Below are 15,000 nucleotides of genomic sequence, written 5' to 3' on the forward strand. Positions count from 1 at the left end.
GTTAAATCTATTGTCAGCATGGCGTAGGAATGTGAGTATTTATGCACATGCAACGTGTCATTAATCTTCCGAGGCCATTTTTAGGATCGACAATTAAACAAGACTTGTGAACGGGACGTGAAAGTGCGTCAGTCACGAAATGCGTGTCCGACTTATTCAATGCATTTCACGCTTGTTTCAAATGGCTTAGATCAACAGCATAATATGGGGCAAAAATTTACATTTAACTGACGTAGAAGAAATTCAGAGGGACATCTGCTGTACCGTAATAAAGACGCACCTGCAAATGCTTCATATAACATACGATAAGTGATGACATATATACATTGTATACATGTGAAATAGGGGAACCAGCTTGATTCCCCATGCAGTGTTGGATTTCTCGAGTTCACAGTCACGATTGTTGAGTGCTGTCGGGGACGCACATGTCTAGTAGACGAAACGTGGAGGTAGATCTTAAAAGCCCACTCCGTCTCGCCTCACTATCTCAGATATGACAGGCTTTAACATGAGATAAGACCATCGTTCCACTTGGTCACATACCAAAAATCAACACACCAACTGCTTTCTGCTGTGAGTTGGAATTTGTGTATGAATTAATTTTTCGAAAAAAGTACAAGCATCGATTAAGAAATTAATTCTGAAAAAACCCACCATTGTGCACACAGAGCACCCAGACTGTTCATGTTTGGTATGTGACCAAATGGAGGGATGGTCTTATCCCATGTAGCACCCAGACTGTTCATGTTTGGTATATGACCAAATGGAGGGATGGTCTTATCCCATGTAGCACCCAGACTGTTCATGTTTGGTATGTGACCAAGTGGAGGGATGGTCTTATCCCGTGTAACACCCAGACTGTTCATGTTTGGTATGTGACCAAGTGGAGGGATGGTCTTATCCCATGTAGCACCCAGACTGTTCATGTTTGGTATGTGACCAAATGGAGGGATGGTCTTATCCCATGTAGCACCCAGACTGTTCATGTTTGGTATGTGACCAAGTGGAGGGATGGTCTTATCCCATGTAACACCCAGACTGTTCATGTTTGGTATGTGACCAAATGGAGGGATGGTCTTATCCCATGTAACACCCAGACTGTTCATGTTTGGTATGTGACCAAGTGAGGGATGGTCTTATCCCATGTAACACCCAGACTGTTCATGTTTGGTGTGTGACCAAGTGAGGGATGGTCTTATCCCATGTAACACCCAGACTGTTCATGTTTGGAATGTGACCAAATGGAGGGATGGTCTTATCCCATGTAGCACCCAGACTGTTCATGTTTGGTATGTGACCAAGTGAGGGATGGTCTTATCCCATGTAACACCCAGACTGTTCATGTTTGGTATGTGACCAAATGGAGGGATGGTCTTATCCCATATAACACCCAGACTGTTCATGTTTGGTATGTGACCAAGTGAGGGATGGTCTTATCCCATGTAACACCCAGACTGTTCATGTTTGGTATGTGACCAAGTGGAGGGATGGTCTTATCCCATGTAACACCCAGACTGTTCATGTTTGGTATGTGACCAAATGAAGGGATGGTCTTATCCCATGTAATAGCCAGGCTGTTCATTTATGGTATGTGACCAAATGAAGGGATGGTCTTATCCCATGTAACACCCAGACTGTTCATGTTTGGTATGTGACCAAATGAAGGGATGGTCTTATCCCATGTAACACCCAGACTGTTCATGTTTGGTATGTGACCAAATGGAGGGATGGTCTTAACCCATGTAACACCCAGACTGTTCATGTTTGGTATGTGACCAAGTGGAGGGATGGTCTTATCCCATGTAACACCCAGACTGTTCATGTTTGGTATGTGACCAAGTGGAGGGATGGTCTTATCCCATGTAACACCCAGACTGTTCATGTTTGGTATGTGACCAAATGGAGGGATGGTCTTATCCCATGTAACACCCAGACTGTTCATGTTTGGTATGTGACCAAATGGAGGGATGGTCTTAACCCATGTAACACCCAGACTGTTCATGTTTGGTATGTGACCAAATGGAGGGATGGTCTTATCCCTTGTAACACCCAGACTGTTCATGTTTGGTATGTGACCAAATGGAGGGATGGTCTTAACCCATGTAACACCCAGACTGTTCATGTTTGGTATGTGACCAAGTGGAGGGATGGTCTTATCCCATGTAACACCCAGACTGTTCATGTTTGGTATGTGACCAAGTGGAGGGATGGTCTTATCCCATGTAACACCCAGACTGTTCATGTTTGGTATGTGACCAAATGGAGGGATGGTCTTATCCCATGTAGCACCCAGACTGTTCATGTTTGGTATGTGACCAAGTGGAGGGATGGTCTTATCCCATGTAGCACCCAGACTGTTCATGTTTGGTATGTGACCAAATGGAGGGATGGTCTTATCCCATGTAGCACCCAGACTGTTCATGTTTGGTATGTGACCAAATGGAGGGATGGTCTTATCCCATGTAGCACCCAGACTGTTCATGTTTGGTATATGACCAAATGAAGGGATGGTCTTATCCCATGTGAAAGAAAGCCTGGCCAACTCTGAGACGGTGTAGCGAACTGAAATCCGAATCTGGAAGCAGCAATCGCCGCCAACGAATTTCACTTGCATAGAAGTAAGGAAGTAGCAAAGGCGAAGTGTACACTGAGACTAGCTGGCAACGCTGACACACGCACTGAATCAATGTGCTCATATTGGGAAACATGTGACCCCACCCCCTCCCTTTTCTCTTTGTTTGCGTATTAGGTTTTCCTGTTTGCTATTGTTGTCTGAAATGAGTAAATGTATTTAGTCCGCCATCATGTTAACCTTTGTTATATTTATGTGCTTACCAGGATTACTTAAAATAAGCATTATATGCTTGAGTTAGTAATCTTAAAAGCCATGTATTGTTTTTTGTCATGATAAAAATTGAATAAAGTTTTGTTTTGAACCAAACATGTGACCGTTTCGGCAATTTAGAGTGAATTCTAAAACCCACCAGAAAATAATGACAATGTCGGAAGGCAGGTGTTGTCTGAGACTGTTCACGTCATACCCTCATATTGCCCAAATAGTTGAGCCTATTTTTGAGCAGAAGACAACCCGATCTTTAAATCTGAATCATTATGCTTTTGGCAGAATTAGGGCTGTAAGATACTGTGCCATACGCCTAAGAGATCATTCTCGACTCCTTTTTTTGGGGTGAGGGGGGGGGGGGGGGGCTTTACCGATTCAGATCCAGGGTGAAATCTCTTTAAAGGCTGCACATCGATCAGACGTGGTGGGACGTGATGAGACATGGGGGTAAACACGGTCTTGGGAAGCCGCCCCTTCGTGCTCTGCACAGAAGGAAATGGGATGGCTCAGGGGCGAGAGAGAGAGAGAGAGAGAGAGAGAGAGAGAGAGAGAGAGAGAGAGAGAGAGAGAGAGAGAGAGAGAGAGAGAGAGAGAGACATTGTACATTGTTGGAATGCACATTAACCGCAACCCTCCTGCCCCTTCCAGCCCCCAGTCCCCTCCTGTCCCTCCCCCATCTCGAGTGCACCCGAACCCGCACCATGCTGCCCCAAGATGGTTGTTCGGGGCCAAACCAGAGACTGTAGTATACTCTATAGTCTCTGGCCAAACTTCATCGCACCTTCGCCTTCGCTTCTTCCAGCCTCTGTGCCGCTGACGACAGAGGAACTCATTAGCCGATGTTTGGAAGTGTTGTGAAAGAGTGAATACTCTTGCTTTTATTGAGTTAAACTTTCCCACATGACATTATAGGCTAGTCGCTAGCGAGGGGTGTGTCAGAAACACGTTGACAAGGAGCACGTGTGGAAAGTTTGCCTCACTAAAAGCAAGAGAATTCACTCTTTCACAACCCACACAAACCCGACAGGGTTATTTCTGAACATTGTCCATTGCTTGATGCCTGTTACCGGGTTTGACGCTTGGGGTGTGTGGATGCAGGGTATGTGTGTGTGTGTGTGTGTGTGGGGGGGTGTGAGGGGATGTGAGGGGGTGGTGGTGGTGGTGGTGCAGGGGTCAGTTTTGGTGTGTCACAATCTCAAGCAAAATGTTTTGGGCCATTTGTGGTAAATGCGTCTGTTGAACATACAGTTTAGACTTCAGACATCAAAACAATATTCAAAACTTGATTAGAAATGGAACAAGAGAGAGAAAGAGAGAAAATAGACAGAAACAAGGTACGTTTTGTACTTGAATAGCTTTTAAAATCGAACATCCAAGAATTTGTTTTAATCAGCATTTTTATTCTTATACCTCCACATTTATCACTTTCTCTCGGGAAAAAGTCTGTCTTCGCCCACGCACAATCTGTGGCAGTCTACAACATTTACAGCACTTCCGACTAATTGAGACCTGAAAGGAAACTGTTCAAACCCGGGAAAGGCTCTTGCTGTGGGACTGTCGTCCTCATGCACGCTCATGCGTCCTCATGCACGCAGATGAGTGTTGATATTTTCATTTCGGACTGAAGACAATTTTGTCGAGTAATTATCAATCAGCAAACAGACATAATCAACACCGCCCTGGACTAGCAGTTAAAAAAAAAGGACCAGTTTATCACAATGTTCTTTCTATGCACTAGTAGAGCGCAGCCTATCAGCATGCTATGCGAGGAACCGCTACGAAGGAGAGCCTATATCAACTAGGTCCAGCGCTGCCAGCGTGGCGGAGTGTTATCAGATGACACAGGCGCCGCTTGACAAGGGCCAGAGGAAGGCGCCGAGGAGAAGTAGTCCTCCAAAACCGTTACACGGCCAGACTGACAGACGCCTCGGCCACGGAGACGGAAGTCGCGAATGAGAGATTGGTTCCGCGCTTTTAGTCTCAGACTTGTCACAAAATAGCTACCTCCCGTTGATTATGCCTGGTTGCTGATTCATGGTTACTCGACCAGACGGTCTAAGTCCTAAATGAAAATATTAACACTCGTCTGCTGCCTAATGGTTGTGCATAAGCCATCACGAAGTCATCGGAGGACTCAACAATAAGCTGCACTGATGATTGTGGTTTCTAACCAGGCCATCATTTAGTATCAAATGTATAGTCATTATCATTAGTTCTGCATCGTTTTCGTTCGCGCGATCAACGCAGAGTGCTTTGAAACTGAAGTAAACAAACACAGTGGGGATTGTCCATTAAGCATAGCACACACACACACACACACACACACACACACACACACACACACACACACACACACACACACACACACCAAACACAACAAACATACACAGAGGAACACAGAAACACACGCAGAGTGATGTTAAATTTAGAATTAAACAAGTCGCGTGAAGCGATATTAAAACATTTAGTCAATCTCTTGGCATCAAACTATATGATCAACTCCAAAAGAAGTTTATAGTCCGTATGTATACGATATGCGGGGTATACAAAAGTCATCGGCGAGACTACATTCAGATAGTCTCGGCTAACCATACCGCTCGTATCCGCGAAGCATGTGAACATTATACTCAACCTATTTTCTTTAATTCTGAACGCGTTTTTAAAGTAAACATAACATATCTGTATATTTTTTAATTCAGGAGAAGATGAGAAATACAATGCAATGAAATTTTAATCTCTAAGTGAACATTTGTTATTAATCGCAATTTTAATGAGTAAACTGATTTAATAGTTATTGAGCTTCCGAGCTGAAATGCAATCCCAAAGTCCTGACTGAGTCAAAGATTGCTTGACCCAAATTTCAATCAATTTGGTTGAAAAATGAGGGCGTGACAGTGCTGCCTCAACTATCAGTGAACTCCGGATATGACGTGATCAAAGACATTTATTACAACATTGAAAAAAACATCTGGTGATATCATACCCAGGAACTCTCATATCAAGTTTCATGAAGATCGGTCCTGTAGTTTTCTCTGAATCGCTCTACACACACGCACGCACGCACGCACGCACGTACGCACGCACGCACGCACGTACGCAAACACGCACGCACGCTTACACACGCACACACGCACGCACTCACTCACGCACGCACGCACACAACTTGACTAAATATAACAAGTCGCGTAAGGCGAAATTACTACATTTAGTCAAGCTGTGGAACTCACAGAATGAAACTGAACGCACTGCATTTTTTTCACAATGACCGTAGTCCGCCGCTCGTGCAAAACGCAGTGAAACTGACGAGCCTGTTTAGCGCGGTAATGGTTTCGCTGTGCTGCATAGCACGCTCAAGCACAGAAAAACGAGCTATGCAGCACAGCGAAACCATTACCGCGCTAAACAGGCTCGTCAGTTTCACCTCTCTTCGTTTTAACTTTCTGAGCGTGTTTTTAATCCAAACATATCATATCTATATTTTTGTTGGAATCAGGAACCGACAAGGAATAAGATCAAAATGTTTTTAAATCGATTTCGGAAATGTAATTTTGATCATAATTTTTATATTTTTGATTTTCAGAGCTTGTTTTTAATCCGAATGTAACATATTTATATGTTTTTGGAATCAGAAAATGATGAAGAATAAGATAAACGTAAATTTGGATCGTTTTATAAAAAAAAATTGTTAATTACAATTTTCAGATTTGTAATGACCAAAGTCATTAATTAATTTTTAAGCCACCAAGCTGAAATGCAATACCAAAGTCCGGCCTTCGTCGAAGATTGCTTTACAAAAATTTCAATCAATTTGATTGAAAAATGAGGGTGTGACAGTGACAGTGCCGCCTCAACTTTTACAAAAAGCCGGATATGACGTCATCAAAGATATTTATCGAAAAAATGAAAAAACCGTCTGGGGATATCATACCCAGGAACTCTCATGTAAAATTCCATAAAGATCAGTCCAGTAGTTTACTCTGAATCGCTCTACACACACACACAGACAGACACATGTACACAGACACACATACACCACGACCCTCGTCTCGATTCCCCCTCTATGTTAAAACATTTAGTCAAAACTTGACTAAATGTAAAAAGGATGGAACCATTGCAGTAAGTTTGGACACAGTTTGCCACAATCGATATCTTTCATCTTAACAAAACAAAAAAGTAATTTCTGCCAAAACAAAATAATTATTCTCTAGAACATGCGCACAGCTTCCTTTGGCTTATAAAAGACCTACCACGCGCCCTCTCCTTCACCTCATTGTCATGTCGATATTGTTAAGCCAAACTTTTATTTACAAGGCGGAAGCACTGCAATGTGAAGCAGCCTGTTAAAAATCTAAATGTGGAACAGGGCAGCGACTCGAGGTGACATCAAGCTGGGTCTATATGTCACACCCCGAGATTTTGGACACCGCTTCCTGCTTCCTGTCAATAGCAAGACCACTACAGAGTGTATAGGGGCCTTCATTCTGTCCCTCTTTTCTGACACAGAGTTGCCTTTCTTTGGAACTCTTTTGGCTCCTTGATGGTTCTGCCAAAAAATAAAACAAAAAACACCCCACTGTCTTTGTCCTTTAAGAAAACATATTTCTTCCTTTCTTGTTTTTAATCGATGGATTCCGTTCCTGATAGATGCAAATTAGTTCTTTTAATATACTTTTATCCCCCATGGTAGTAGACGTTACTGATTTGTACTTCGAAGAAAAAGAAGAAGGAGAGCGAGAAGATTAAATCCGAACGAGATAGGTAAATAACGTTCTAAAATCTAAATGAACACAACACGAAAAGTTAATTCAAGAGCATTTTAATCATTGCAAAAAAAACCAACTTCGACCAATTGGTCTTCGAATGGACGGACTCTCCTTTAAATGATAATGAGAAAATAGACAGGGAATGAGGATTAGATCACTTAGCTTTGTAGGCGTCCTTTCTTCAAACTCAGCATGGCGAATAGAAATGATGAAACCAAGAAAAAGAAGGAGAAGATAAGAGACGCTAGAAGAGGAACAGAGCCCCCCCACCCCCAATAAAATAACCCAAAAAGAAACAAAAAAGAAGAAAAGAAAAGAAAAAGAGATCACAAGAAGACAGACGAGGTATCAAAGAGCAAGGGACAAGAGGGCAAGAAGAAAGGGAGGAAACGCCCCAGAGCGCACCATGTCTTGGAGGGGCTGGGACCACCAAAGGCTGGCAACACAAAGGACACAACAAGAGATCATTTCACTGCTGGCAAGGGTACGGTTTCTGGATCTGAAAGTTAAAAGGCAGAGTATGAATCTGATGTGTCTTTAAACTTTCCTCCATACTTCAGCTGAGGTATACGTGCCCTGTCTTTGAAGCGTTACAATTGAGCATATACATTTCCAGATGATTCTAGTTTTAACTTTAGCATTTAAAACCTCGAAATTCAAGCGCACAGAAGGTAAAATGTAAACCTAATTTTGTGAATGAGAATGCATTTAGAAGGTCTCCTTTTATGTGGTGTTAGTTATCGAAAAAATGGAACAGGTTTTAAACATTTCAAGCTTGAATTTTGCAGTGGTAACATCCGGTTTGCTCTCTTAGAGCTGAGCATACTTGTCAAGAAGGATCGAGCAGAACAAATAAACGACTTGGCAGGGATTCGAACTCAAGACCTCGAAATGTCGGGGCCGATGTCTTTACCACTAGGCCACTCCACCAGTGTTGTCAACAAAAGAAATTTTTTATTTTTATATCATTCTACGCTTGAATTACCATTCATGCGTTGCAAAAACGTAAAAATTGCCATTCAAATTTGCCTTTATTTGCAAACATGTTTCACGGAATCGCAGTACATGTTTACACCGTCATGCTACACGACATTCGCGCCATGCATTAGCTGCAATATCTCTATTTACAACATGCAAGAAAAATGAGAAAAACAGTAATTGAATCCCTCCAAAGCTCTGTGCAGTTGAAAACAGACATCAAAGAAAGAGTTATACATGTATTCACTTCTGAACAGTGGGCGGATAGAGATATAAATCATGCTGCTTCAAGAATAACATAAAATGAATTCATATCAATGTTTTTCCTTCTTCACCTCAATTATAGGCGCAGTAGCCTGGTTAGGACATCAGACACGAAATCTCGAGGTCGAGAGTTCGAATCTTAGCCGGGGCGTTTATTTTTTTTTCCCCTTGAGCTCTCTTGAAGATAAAATATGATCAGTCTTGAGAGAGAAAACCGGATGTTATCACTGCACAATTCAAGCGTTGACTGAAGCTCACGGTTATACACGCCGTATAGGTGGGGTTTCGGGTAGAGTTCTGTACATGATTTTCACATCTATCTTTTCAAACTCGTAGCCCCGGAAAGTCATAAATAGACCACAGCTTTAACAACATTCTTAATAGCGAATGCCCGTTGGTGTTTTGAGTATTTTCACCTTGCAATGATTTTGTAAAAGCCAGTAGAGGTCTTTTTCAGGTGCAAATAAGTGATTCTTTTTAGCCTTCCGTTTGAAAATGTTTGAAAATTACGTATGCACCTACCAATCTTTAATTTTTATAATCTTTCTCCCCCCTTTTTTTCTCTCTCTCTCTCTCTCTCTCTCTCTCTCTGAAATGGAAGATAGACTACTAGAACATTTCCGCGGATCCGTTGATGACGAGCTTGATAAACTAGAAGCCTTTTCCAGAAGAGACAATCTAAAGTTTTTCAACGTTCCCCAGACTGACACAAGTGGAAAAAAAAGTTATGATGCGTGTGCCACTGCCCTGATAAACGTGCTACACAACACAGTACCAGATAAACAATGGTCGCGTGACGACATAGTACGTGCACATCGCCTTCACACGAACAGATCAGGACCGCAACCTATGATAGCGAAATTGGCGAAGTGGTCAGACAAAATGGACATTTTAACAAAAGGCAGAGACAAGTTGAACGAGAAAGGTGTGAGGGTCGCATGTGATCTGACGTCAAGACAGCAAAGCATTATCCGACAGCATCGTGACAGGGGGATCCACGCATACTACAGGGGCAACACGCTGGTTGTGGACGGACCGCTCCAATCTCGCCGCAGCCACAGGCACCAGAACGACAAGGAACATCACAGCAGTTACGCAGCCGCAGCCCAAAACGACAGGTACATGAACGAGTACTCAGATGCTGCCAACTACGACAGGTACTCCCATGCTGTCAACCACGACAGGTACAACGAAACTACGCACTACGACAGGCACCAAAGCAGGTACCGTGATGCAGTGCGGCAGGATTCCAGGCTTCACGGCTGGGACCAACACCGTGACACTCACCCGCATCCACGACAGAACGACGCTCCTTCGGGTCTTTTAGAGCCCGGGGAATTCCCATCCCTGCCCCGCACCAAACCCCAACCCACCCCCAAATCACCGCCTCCCTCCAGATCCCCGCCCCCCTCCAAAATCCCGTCAGCTCCCAGCCTTACAGGCACAGACAGCGAAGCAGAGTGCCAGAGGGACCGACCATCTCACGGGGACGACAAGCCAGCGTCAGAGTCAGGGGACTCCCGAGTTTCTGCGGGCTCAGACGTCACGACAGAGGAGCCTTCGCCCGCGCAAGACGCCTTGCCCCAGTCGCCGGTGGCTGACCTTGGGGCTTCCCCGCAGGAAGACGCCATCAAACTCGTCATCGATGACAACACAACCGCCTCACTCCCTCTCAGTACGGTAATACAAGGAAACCCCACGAGGGTTGAACGCGATGTTGTTTTTCATGATGCCCTAGAACCAAGTAATGCCGAAAACCCCGTGCAAGGCGTGATGACCGACAGGCCACGGACAAGGTCGAGGGCTGTGGTTGATTGTGGTCGACAGCTGACACTGACAGAATCATTGAGCCGTGGTAACGATACTGCCACGAAGTCTAAGGAATGATGGGTAGGCCGGGCCAACTGTGACAGTACTCGACGGATTGTCAAGTTTATGACATATAATATTGAAGGGTTGAGAAATGTTTATGACTGTGAAATAAGAGCCTACATTGAGAAGTTTGATATTGTCTTGCTAGTTGAAACGTTTTCAGTTACCTTTCCGTCCTTGATTTTTCCGTTATATGATGTGTTTCTTTCTCCAGGTTTAAAAGTTTCAGACGCAGTCACTGGGCGTCTCTCCGGTGGTGTAGCTTTGTTGGTTAAAAAAGAAATTAGCCATTTCGTCGAAAGAGTAGAAACAGAATACGATAATTGCGTTGTATTAAAATTAGCAAAAGAGTTGCTGGGGTTGGAGAGTGATGTATTACTGCTAGGGACATATCTACCACCAGCCAACTCTGCCTATTACAACGAAACTGAAATTTCAAATGGTGTGTCTATTATGGAAGAGTGTATTTTGGATCTTATAGAAAACGTTGGTGATTTGCCCTTTATTTTGTTTGGAGATTTGAATGCAAGAACAGGTTCTCGGAATGCACGTGAAATGCAGTGTTTTTATGATGCAGATTATTTCAGTGTGTTCCCGTCACAGAACACTGAAGTCGAGGAAGGAGACGATTGTTTTGAAGAATGCGTGCGTGTGTCGAAAGATAGAGAGGAAAATGCCTTTGGTAAATATTTGTTGAATGTTTGTGAGCAATTTGACTTTGTTATTGTGAACGGTATGCAGGGAAAGGGAGGAGGGGACGGTAACTTTACCTATGTTTCTACATCGGGTTGCAGTGTTATTGACTATTTTATTGTGTCAAGAAATTTGTTTTCTTCTGTTTCACTTAACGTAGCTGAAAAAATTGAATCCAAACATATGCCTGTGGAAATGATCTTCCTGCCAAATGATGTTTTTGTCAACTCTGAGTGTAATGTTTCTAAGGCTGTCAAGATTGAAAAGTTTGTTTGGTGTGATGAAAAGTCGACTTCGTTTGTATCCTCATTCTCTTCTGAAGAAATTCAGGCCCGCCTCCGAGATGCCACTGAACTAATAGAAGTTGATGTCAATTTATCTCTGAGTAAATTTAACGAAGCAATGACGATGGCAGGAGAGTGTATGAAAAAAAGAGTGTATATTGGAAAAGACAGACAACAAAGGTGGTTCGATTCAGAATGTTACCATAGTAGAACAGATCTCAGGCAAAATCTTCGTTTATTTCATAGCGGCCGTGTAGACAAGGATTGTTATACCGAAAAAAGAAGTAGCTATAATGAACTTATTAGACAAAAGAAAAAATCTCATCGTCAGTCTCTTATGGAGTCTTTAGATAAAGGGAGTAGTGATCCTAAATTGTTTTGGAAAACAATCAAATCGTTGGCATCTAAGGTGGCAGGTGTGATTTCCATTAATACAGAACAGTGGTATCAACATTTTTATAATGTGTTTAACTCTTTTACAAAAGAAAATAATGATCATACTGATTTTGTTGAGGATGGTGTTAATCGGGTATCTGATAGTGATGATGAGGAGGAGATGTACGACATGGATGCGCTTGAACGTGTCATCACTGAAAACGAAGTAAAAGAAGCTATTAGAGTATTAAAGAATGGTAAAGCTGCAGGACCCGATTATTTAATTGGGGAGTTCTTCAAGAATTCCGCCACAGCTGTTGTGCCGTTTCTTACCAAATATTTCAATAAATTGTTTACCTCAGGACTTTACCCTGATGTATGGACGGAAGCCATAATTCATCCCCTTCACAAGAAAGGGGATAAGAATAATCCTGATAATTACAGAGGTATTTCATTATTATGTATATGCAGCAAATTGTATAGCTACATTTTGAACAACAGATTGACGAATTGGATCGAAAAACATGAAATATTAAATGAGAGTCAAGCTGGTTTTCGCAGAGGCTATAGTACCGTTGATCATATTTTTACACTACAAGCTTTGGTACAGAAGCAGTTATTGACACACAAGAAGTTGTATGTTGCTTTTATTGACTTTCGTAAAGCTTTTGATTCAGTTGTAAGAACTACGTTGTGGAAAACTTTGAAGAAAAATGGAGTTAAAGGAAAGATGTACCAGGCGCTCAGCTGTATGTATGACGTGGTAAAAGCAAAAGTGCGATCAGGAAGTGATTTTTCGGACTCCTTTATGTGCCCAAGGGGTCTAAAACAGGGAGAAATTTGTAGTCCAGTTTTGTTTTCTCTACTAATTAATGAGCTAGCTAATGATATTGTCCAGAAGGGAAAACATGGTATTCAACTTATTCCAGACTTTTTGGAAATACTCATTCTGATGTTTGCAGATGATATTATTCTTATTTCAGATTCTGTATGTGGGCTCCAGAATCAGTTAAACATTCTGTGGGATTCGTCTAGACGTCTTGGACTTGAAGTTAATTTAGACAAATCTAATATTGTTGTTTTTCGGAACGGTGGTCACTTGGCCGTGCGAGAAAGATGGGTGTATGGTGGACATCCTATGAGCGTTTTGAACATGTATAAGTATTTAGGAGTATGGTTGTCTACACGCCTGTCCTTCTCTCACACTCTTAATGATTTTGCTGCAAAAGGGAAAAAGGGAGTCATTGGTATTCTAAAATGTTTATGGCAACTGGGTGACAGATCTCCAGCTATTTTTTTCAAGCTCTTCGACGCACAGATTCAACCGATGCTGTCATATGGTGCCGAAGTTTGGGGGGTTGAAGCAGACCATACACCTATAGAGAGAGTTCATTTATTCGCACTTAAACGTTTTTTGAATACGAGTATGAGAACACCAAATGCTATGGTCTATGGAGAAACGGGAAGGTACCCCTTGTTTATAAACAGCTTTGTTAAATGCATTCGTTTTTGGCTACGTATATTGAGGATGCCACATCATCGCCTTCCGAGCAAGGCATATAAAATGCTGAAATATCTCCATGAACAAAATAAGAAAACATGGGCCTCCTCGATCTGTTACACTCTGTACATGTACGGTTTTGATGAAGTATGGGAAAACCAAGGTGTTGGCGATGAGAGGGCGTTCCTGACAGCATTCAAAGAAACACTTATTTCATCCTATAAGCAAACCTGGCTTGAAAATGTACAAGGAAGTGAACGTTTCTCTCTGTACAGAACCTTCAAATCAACCCTAAGATTATCCAACTATTTAAGTGATTTGAAACATATTAAAGCTAGAAATCTTCTGATTAGACTTAGATTGGGAGTATCTCCTCTGAAAGTGCATCGATTTCGCTTTAATTTAAATGCAACCTCCGCTGATTTATCTTGTCCATTTTGTTGTGGCAGTGTTGAAGATGAAGTCCACTTTGTTTTAGTATGCCCTAAATATGCTGAGTTAAGAGAATATTATATTCCACGAAAATACACTAGAATCCCATCATTGTTTAAATTAACCATGCTGTTTTCAAACACTAGTAAGCCGCTATTGCTACGTTTTTCTACATTTGTCATGAAGGCGCTTTCCATTCGTAATCCATAATCCGTAAACGAAACAGGGCGATACAAGTAGGATGTTCTTGTTTTTGTTCAATATGTGCATTTGTATGCTGGTGCTTGAGATGTGCTCATCTCCATGAAAAGGGCCCAAGGCCTACTCATTAAAATATTCAGACTTGTCTCTCTCAGTCTCTCTGTCTCTGTCTCTTTCTCTCTGTCTCTCTCTCTGTCTCTCTCTCTGTCTCTCTCTCTCTGTCTGTCTGTCTCTCTCTCTCTCCCCCCCCCTTTTTTTTTAAACATGACTCAATTATTTACATCATATAAATGTACAGGAGCACTTTAATTAATAATAAGCTTATAAACACACAAAAACAAGGAAGGTCAGTTTATGGAACTTTTAATTACAGACGAAACGAAATATTCACTTCAACATTGTGCCCAAAAAACTAAAAAAGCTAAATAGTATGTATGCAAAAAAAAAAAACAAAAAAAAAATCATGCAGGTTTTTATATTTCCATCGGTGTTATTTGTTTGTTGTGTATCTTGTTTTTCCACTTTAAAGGTCAATAGATAAAGGCTCTGGGTAATAGTTTGTTCTGTCCTTGTTTTAACGATCAATAAGCTAACCTTATTTTTTGTTTTGTTTTGTTGGCTCTCTATAGCGAAAGCACCAATCCGAAATCATGTTTCAAAAATGTGATAATGCTGTGTTGGCGTCTTACAGCCAACGAGAAGTTGAGTGAACAAACAACGTGTTGATCAGTCGTAACGCGTGAACATGTTTGAGGTACCCCCCCCCCCCCCCTCTCTTTTTTTTTGTCTGCAGGC

Source organism: Littorina saxatilis, linkage group LG4 (assembly GCF_037325665.1).
Source record: "Littorina saxatilis isolate snail1 linkage group LG4, US_GU_Lsax_2.0, whole genome shotgun sequence".
Classification (NCBI taxonomy): domain Eukaryota; kingdom Metazoa; phylum Mollusca; class Gastropoda; order Littorinimorpha; family Littorinidae; genus Littorina; species Littorina saxatilis.